Here is a 7,500-nt window from a genome sequence, read left to right on the forward strand (position 1 = left end):
CCCTAGGAGTGTTATTCTGCATGAGTAGCCGCTTTTGGACAGACGCATATTTCCTGCAGTATTAGGTATGTCATTAAGGAACCACTGTAACACCTGGACGATGATCCGGGGGGTGCGTGTGTGGGGCTGGTTGTGGGAGATGGACACGGAGAGTGAGGGAGAGACAGTAGAGAGACAGAGGGAAAGAATAGATAGAGAAAGAGAACAACAGTGGAGTGACTGAGAGATATAAACGCTGGCGACACGGAGGATGAGATGCTTCTGAAGAATATTGCTGGGACTCTTCGTAAAACATCAAGGCAAACAAAATGAATTGTACCTCATCCTGAGGTAATGTGGCCAGCCAAAGTTTTATGAGTTACTCGAAATACACAAACTTGCCGTAATATTCCTGTCAGTTCAGTCACCCCAGGGACTGGCATCACTCCATACAGACTCCGGATAGTTACTCGCAAAGTACTGGTCTAATTGTCAGGTACTACCTGCCAGTCTCATCTCCGGTGACCACATCAATCTGATTGACGACATCAACGTCATGAACAAACCCCTAACAACTTTCGGCGTAACCACCCTCTGTGCTAAGATACCCACCATATAAACTGTGCCACGCCTTCACAACAAGATCAATCACATGGGCCCTCAGGTCCCCTGCACAGTTTATCTCAACCTCGTTCAATTGTAAGTCAACTGCATTTATTTTAGCTACCGGGGAAAGCAACTAAAGACTGTTCTGAGATGGTTATTGGCTTCCCATCAGTGCTATGATAGCGTGCTTGCTTGTAGAACATTTGGAGAAAGATCGCATCAAACCTACCATCCCTACCACCATAAAATTGTTCAGATACTTAAATGGTACTATGGTCTTTTACCCAAGTAGACCCGGCATCAACAGTGCACTAAGATCAATAACACTGAACTATCAATAAACTCCATTCTTAAATAGAGAAGAACAACCAGATGCCATATTCGTATGTCCTCTTAGGCACAGGTGAGGATAACCTTACTTTTCAAACATACAGAAACCCAATTAAGAAGGACAACCCTGATACATTTCTACTTACATCATGATACCGTACCAGTACTAGGAGAGACATGGTCATCGGGATCATTCTCAGAATATACACAATTTCCAGCCCACACTTGTTTGAAGAGGATTGTAACCACATTTCCCAAGTATTCTCACACTTACAGTTCTCTCTCTGTTTTATCTGGAACTGCAGGAGACGTGTTCACTGTATCATTAGCACGCCTGCGTGAGAACTGACGCCAGCTGTTTACGCTCTTCACGACGTTGAGATGGTCAGCAACGTCAACAAGGTTCTCGATAGTTACAGAATGAGTGTAGCCACGAGCTCATTATCCACCGTCAAAGACTTTCTCAAGAAGACGGCATCTAAGACATCCCATACCCCAGCGTGTGGGATGTTGGTGAGATGGTCACGATCTTGGACTACCATATAGATGAGCACGAGTATTCATACAGCAGAGCAAGATTGAGTAACGCAAGTCACTGGCTCACCTAATGAGACGATATGAAGCCAGACATCATCAAGGGAAGCCCTCTGCAGAAGCAGCCTTATCTAAAAGCTTCAGTTGCCACAGCTTCCAACACAGTTGCCAAACTTCTGGGGGATTCGGTATATGAGGAATGCCGGCTACACTGAGACTACCCCAGCAGTGAGAACATGAAGTGACGAAGATACCGCCACCTGACCTCACTACACCTCTCTCCACCTGACTACACCGTTGTCTGCTTTATATTGTCTTCTTGAATGTTCTGTATTGCATTGGGAAAACCCTCTAGCGGGCCAAATGTCTATTAATAAATCTCCTGAGTGTTGCACATTCTAATGTTCATTTATAAATATATATATATATATATATATATATATATATATATATATATATATATATATATATATATATATATATATATATATATATATATATATATATATATATATATATATATATATATATATATATATATATACACACAAGGAATTCGCAAGAGCAGGCGAAATATACACAAACACTGATCTCTGGCTGAAGGAGACTCCAACCTACGAGCCTTGGAACAAGGTACGCAGTGTTATACCATTCTGACCACACTGGACCAATACCTTGGAGTCCAGCTTGCGCTAGACTTTGATCCAAGGCAGCCAGCTTTCAGGAAAAAGGCTTACAGCTTTTCATCTCATCCCCTGCATGCATTAGCCTTACTAGAGATTTTAACAATGCAAGGAATTCGCAAGAGTAGTGTTTGTGTATATTTCGCCTGCTCTTGCGAATTCCTTGCATTGTTAAAATCTCTAGTAAGGCTGATGCATGCAGGGGATGAGATGAAAAGCTGTAAGCCTTCTCCCTGAAAGCTGGCTGCCTTGGATCAAAGTCTAGCGCAAGCTGGACTCCAAGGTATTGGTCCACTGTGGTGAGAATGGTATAGCACTGCGTACCTTGTTCCAAGGTTCGTAGGTTCGAGTCTCCTTCAGCCAGAGATCAGTGTTTATATATATATATATATATATATATATATATATATATATATATATATATATATATATGCAATAAGATCACAGTAAACAGGTGATTTCAGAATATGCAAAACAACCACTCTGAAAGAATAGAGAAATTCCAAGCGCTTTCGTGACTACTCACATTATCAAGGAACTATGAAAGTAAAGCATCCAAGGAAGCTATATAAGGGGTCTGGCCGGCACCTCACTATCAGATCCCACAACGGTTAAACACGTGACGCGCGGCGACCCAACTTGGATAGGTCCTTTGCACAACTCACCCACGAACTATTCTACCCAAGAAAATTTAAAAATTATTATTTGTCCAGTGTATTATTAAATTCTTCCCAAATTCTATTAATTATAAATGGATCTAATTTATATAAACCAAGGGAAATATTCATATTATTGTCAAAACTGCTTTTTATGAAACAAGATTCAATTATATTCCTGTCGACCATGGACTTGCTTGATACTACTTTCTCAACTTTTTGAAAATCAATTCGATGGTTAAAATCTCTTACATGAATAAATAGAGCATTGGAATCTTGTCCAGTTCTAATTAAAACAACATAAATATAGCATTAGAACTGGACAAGATTCCAATGCTCTATTTATTCATGTAAGAGATTTTTACCATCCAATTGATTTTCAAAAAGTTGAGAAAGTAGTATCAAGCAAGTCCATGGTCGACAGGAATATAATTGAATCTTGTTTCATAAAAAGCAGTTTTGGCAATAATATGAATATTTCCTTTGGTTTATATAAATTAGATCCATTTATAGTTAATAGAATTTGGGAAGAATTTAATAATACACTGGACAAATAATAATTTTTAACTTTTCTTGGGTAGAATAGTTTGTGGGTGAATTGTGCAAAGGACCTATCCAAGTTGGGTCGCCGCGCGTCACGTGTTTAACCGTTGTGGGATCTGATAGTGAGGTGTTGGCCAGACCCTTTATATAGCTTCCTTGGATGCTTTACTTTCATAGTTCCTTGATAATGTGAGTAGTCACGAAAGCGCTTGGAATTTCTCTATTCTTTCAGAGTGGCTGTTTTGCATATATATATATATATATATATATATATATATATATATATATATATATATATATATATATATATATATATATATATATATATATATATATATATATATATATATATATATATATATATATATATACGAGTTTTCTAATAGATGCTTTAGCCTCCTGTTGAACCCATTTTTGATCGTTATTATTAGACCTAATTTCTCTATGGGGAATATATATACTCTGAGCACGTTGTCCATTATTAAGATAAAAATCGTTAGTGCAGATCCCTTAGTAATTGTATGATCATCGTCAATATAATCATTAGCAAGATTACCCCAATCGAGATTAGACAGGTGTTCCCTAAGTCCAATATAATCGGCAGAACGAAAATCGGGGACTTTTACCGTATTATCCTTATTCTTGTACTCCCAGGTAATATTAAAAGTAATGGACTTGTGATCACTTACGCCAAGCTCTTCATTGATCTCCAGATTATTTACGGGGGTTTCTTTATTTGACAAGACTAGGTCGAGCAAATTATTACCTCCGGTAGGCTCTGTTACACACTGTTTCAGAAAACACTTCTGAACTACTTACATAAAGTCACTGGACTCCAGATTACCGGTCAAAGAAGTCCAGTCTATTTGACTAAAGTTAAAATCCCCTACTATCACTATGTTATTGTGTCTAGAAGCCCTAACAATATCGTCCAAAAGAAGTCTCCCTCTATCGTGATCCAAGCCTGGAGGTCGGTATAATACACCTAGAATTAGTTTTTCTTGACCTACAAACTCGACCCAAACAGATTCTGTTACTGATCCATCTATTTTTATACCATTTTTTTTCAACAATTTATATTTTCTAGTACATATAATGCAACTCCACCCCCTTTCCCGTTATAACTGTCTACATGGAACAGCTTAAACCCTTGAATATAACACTCAGCAATCATATCCTGACTCTTTAAATTATACCATGTTTCAGTTATTGCAATGAAATCAAAGTTCCCAAAACATGCTACCAAACGTAATTCATTAATTTTATTTCTGGCGCTTCGACAGTTAGTATAAAATACATCAATATATTTTCTCTTGTGAACCTTTTTCCTATTCAGCTTTTCTTTTACACAGTGTCTGTTACTATCATTACCCTGTGTTACTCGACGATTGTTATTGTTAATATTTATGCTATCAAAGCCTAAATCAATATTTCGACACTCATTATTTTCCATTACTAAACCCATACCTCTAATTAATCCTAGTTTAAAGCCCTAACCTCATCCTCAATTGAGCTAGCGAGAAAACCCACACCTGCCCTGGAAAAGTGAGCCGCATCCCTGGCATACATGTCATTTCGGCCATAGAAGTAGTCCCAGTTGTCAATGAATGGTACTGCATTATACTTACAGTGTTTGTCCAGCCAGCAATATATACTAATTGCTCTGGACAGCCATTCATTTCCAACACCCTTTCTTGGCAAAATACCACATATAACAGGGCTCCTTCCCTTCTTCCTAATAATATCTATTGCTGCCTTGTAACTTCTAACAAAATCCTCACATCTACCCTTTCCTACATCAATGCCCCACAGCACTGAGACAAATAACAGAACTGATCCCATTACGATACATGATGTTGTCAAGCCGGCTGACAATATCCTCCATCCCGGCTCCAGGATAGCAAACTCTCTGTCTCCTATTCCTATCCTTCAAGCAGAAGGCCCTATCCATATACCTAAACTGACTGTCCCCAGCAAGCACAATATTCTTACCTTCCTTGCTGTTCTTCATTGTGACGTTCCCAGTAGTCGACTCACATTCGTCTGGTAGCACAGAGAAAGAGTTCGAAGTTTCCACATCAGTCTCTTTCTTCTGCATCATGTCTACCTCTCCAATCGTCCTCTTGATGTTCAATTTCATTCCATGCTGTCCGGCCACTGCCCAGGTTCCCTTCTTGACCGGAGGACTCACAATAAGAGGACTACTATGAATCGTCTTGTTTTCCTTCATCAATCGCCGTATATCGAACTTGGCCACCCTCAATTTCTCTTTAAGCTGCTGGTAAAGTTGCTCAATGGAGGGCATCATCTTGGTTCAATCCACAGAGAGTACATACACTAGACACGTCTTCACTGAGCAAGGTACAGGTTAACAGAAAGGCATGTAAGGACGAGACTACACCTCACTGCCACCCCCAGCAACACCTGACCTTTAATGATGATGCAGGTAGGTAGTCAGCTTATACTCTTCCCATAAATTTGTCTAATGTATCTTAAATTCTTCCCAAATTTTATTAATTTTAAATTAATCCAATTTATATAAACCAAAAGCAACATTCATATTATTTTCAAAACTACATTTTATGACACGTGATTCTATTGGAATTACTATTTTTTTCACAGTGGTTGCTCTTGCGTGACTGGAAATGTAAACAAAAACCGTGAAATATCTGAGTGCTTTCAGGTGTTTTATACAGACGTCTTCAGAAGAGTGAGAGAGGAGTGGAGGTGTGAGGGTTCAGAACAGAGCCTCGTCAACTCTGCGGGTTACGCCACCCTGGTTTTCATACACTTGGTGATATTTAACACCTAATGGCATTTTTAACTATTCATGATGTTCAGTAACGTGATTTTTACAATTCGCTAGGTTTAAACTATTCGTGATGTTTAAAATGTTCTTTTTGTTCTGGCTATTCGTGATGTTTGAAGTATTCGTGATGTTTGAAATATTCGTGATGTTTGAAGTATTCGTGATGTTTGAAATATTCGTGATGTTTGAAGTATTCGTGATGTTTGAAGTTGTGGTATGCAAAGAGTACGTAACATTTATTCGGCGCATGTACACACCCTCATTGAAAGGTTATCTGCCCCAACCAGCGAACCAGATACTAAGGGTTGGCGATGGGGCCCCGTCGTTCAATCAGTACCCAGGTTCCAGCCAATGAGAAGATGGTTTTGGCAATCGCAGAGGTGTTGTGGGTACCACTCACCTATCTGCCCTTGTTATTCCCATTCTAGAGCTGGTTGAAGCATTGTCTGCTCTCTAGTGGCTTCTATTCTGCCTTGCTTACTGTGGAGTGCACTAATACCTATTCTTGTACATAGTGTACATAGTGTACATACTTCTGTTCTAAATTGGTGAAGGATAATACAAGTCAAAAGTTTTCTGCTGTGTTTATTTTGCTCCCTTTACACCCAGGATAACAGGCCTTTGGGACTCCTGGGCTGTAATAGAAGTATTCGTGATGTTTGAAGTATTCGTGATGTTTAGCGGTCACTGGGAAAATGTTAATATACTGGTTAAAAAACATTTTTTTGACGACGATGATCTTCGTTGGTGATGTATAATATCTATAAAACTTGAAAGAACTGACAGTTGCTGAAGGTACTGTCGTCCTGTCTATCCTCAGGAGATGAGGTCCTGTCTACCCCTCAAGAACCAAGATCTCACGTACTGTCAGAATTCCAAGGTATTCAGGTACTGCTACCTTCATGAACCCAGTGAGAGAGAGAGCCATGTTCAGGGTGTCTCTCAGGTAAGAATATTCATATGTACTCTACCACCACTACCACCACCACCACTACCACTACCACCACTACCACCACCACTACCACCACCATTACCACTACCACCACCACCACTACCACTACCACTACCACAGCTACCACTACCACTGCCACCACCACTACCACCACCATTACCACTACCACCACCACCACTACCACTACCACCACTACCACCACCACTACCACCACCATTACCACTACCACCACCACCACTACCACTACCACAGCTACCACTACCACCACTACCACCACCATTACCACTACCACCACCACCACTACCACTACCACCACTACCACCACCACTACCACCACCATTACCACTACCACCACCACCACTACCACTACCACAGCTACCACTACCACTGCCACCACCACTACCACAA

The sequence above is a fragment of the Cherax quadricarinatus genome, chromosome 15 (genome assembly GCF_038502225.1).
Source record: "Cherax quadricarinatus isolate ZL_2023a chromosome 15, ASM3850222v1, whole genome shotgun sequence".
Classification (NCBI taxonomy): domain Eukaryota; kingdom Metazoa; phylum Arthropoda; class Malacostraca; order Decapoda; family Parastacidae; genus Cherax; species Cherax quadricarinatus.